The sequence below is a fragment of the Hipposideros armiger genome, unplaced genomic scaffold, assembly GCF_001890085.2.
Source record: "Hipposideros armiger isolate ML-2016 unplaced genomic scaffold, ASM189008v1 scaffold_125, whole genome shotgun sequence".
Taxonomy (NCBI): Eukaryota; Metazoa; Chordata; class Mammalia; order Chiroptera; family Hipposideridae; genus Hipposideros; species Hipposideros armiger.
Window position 1 is genome coordinate 322,055 of NW_017731475.1, and position 2,117 is coordinate 324,171.

Here is a 2,117-nt window from a genome sequence, read left to right on the forward strand (position 1 = left end):
AAGCACAATGATCTAACTGTGTTATCTCAATGTCACAAAATGCTCTGAGAAACCTGGGGGGGGGCACTAAACATGTTATTACTTAACATCATCATACCTGCCATTCTAGATGTTTACAACAAACTTGGAACTTCCCCCAGACTGTCAGATAGCCAAAGCAAAGATTACTACCTCCACTTTACAGATCATCAATATAACATTATGTTAGTGAGGGCTATCTATCTATCTATCTATCTATCTATCTATCTATCTATCTATCTATCTATCTATCTATTGAGATTGAGAGAATAAAGAGACTCAAGAAAACCAATGGTATAGTTCCTGTCCAAAGGCTGGTAGGCTCAAGACCCAGGAAGAATTGATATTTCAGTTCAGGTCCAAAAGCAAGAAAGAAAATGATGTCCCAGTTTAAAGGCAGTTAGGTATCAGGAATCTTCATTCACTCTTGGGTGGGAAGCGAGGTTAGTCAGCCTTTTTGTTCTCTTCAGGCCTTCAACTGAAAGGATGGGACCTACTCACGTAGGGATGGTCAGTCTGCTTCACCCTTTCAATCTTAATCTCATCCAAACACATCCTCACAGACGCACTCAGAATAATGTTTGACCAAATATTTGGGCACCCCTTAGCCCAGCCAAGACAACAGGCAAAATTAACCATCACAATGTACCAGCTAACCTTACTGTGGAAATCATTTCACTGTATATACATACACAAAATCACCACACTGTACACCTTACACTTACACAATGCTAAATTATACCTCAATAAAGCTGGAAAAATTAATCATTATAATATTTCAACATATGCATGAAACACAGACCACGAGAAACATCTGCATCCCCTGCATTCTATTTTGTAAACTTCATATTTAGTGACAGTAAACCTGGCTTCACAGAGAGCCCAGCAGAGGCTATACATGAATATTTTGCCTATTTGTGATATACGGTATTCCATTCCTGGGGGAAATATTGTTTGGCATAATCGGCGATGCTACCATCTTTCAGATTAATTGTTCTGACCTTGCTCTACAAGCATAAACAGAAATGTATTTCAGATAATGTTCGTTCCTGTCATAATTATATTCTGTGCACATTCAGGTGGAGAGGCGTTAAGGAGCATCTGTGTTTGCCAGCGGGAGCAAGAAACCTTGAACCAAAAACAAATGCATAAATCTGATCTTAGGTAGGATGCTAGCTATCATATGAACACTGACCATGGACAGGGAGATGGGAAGCTGCAAATCTTTACCTCTACCAAAACTACAGCATCCAGAAGATAATATTAATGATAAATTACCATAATCTTATTTCTATAAAATGAATCTTTTGAATTGGCTTCAAAACCTTTCTGTGATTACATCTGGTAGATACTGGGTATGATAAACACCTTTTAATATATCCTAAACTTTGCTGCAGGCTTGCCAGAGGTACAAAACACACAAACAACTGTCAAATGGCTGCGTATGGAGAGTACTCTGAATCACCTGCATTCATCAAAACTAATTCTATTGGGGGAATTTTAGAAAAACAGTTATGACAATATGGTGAATGACAATAATTGGGGTCCTAAAAGCAACTTTGCATTTTGCAAACATTTGACTTACAGCTTTTTACCTCACTTGCTGTATATGAGAAGTCAATGTGTATCTGATTTTTAATAATTGTACAGGCATGTTTATTTCAAATGTGTCTCAAAATGATATCAATTGGAAAGGATGTGATCATGTTCCAACTTCAAAGAAGAAAACAGAGTGACTGTGGGATGATTGGAGAAATACTCTTTTGTCTAGCAGAGAAAATAGTCACAGGGTTTGACACAAACAAGACAGTCCATCGACAACAGAGGCTTATTTTTTATTTTGCTGACCATGAGGATAAGAGAGAGCGAGCCTGGTTTTCCCTTGCACGGTACATCTAGAAGCAGACGGCAAATCAAAATTATCTCACAGACTCTAAACAGAGAGCTTAAAAGTTTTGATTCTGCCCTGAAATCTGAAGTAGCTGCAGCATCTACAGCAAGACTTATCATCGCAAAGGATGAGAAGCAAAAGGAAGGGTCAAGTGGTGTTCTGTGCAGCCCCATAAAATTAAACGGATGAGAAAAGTAAAAATTACTCT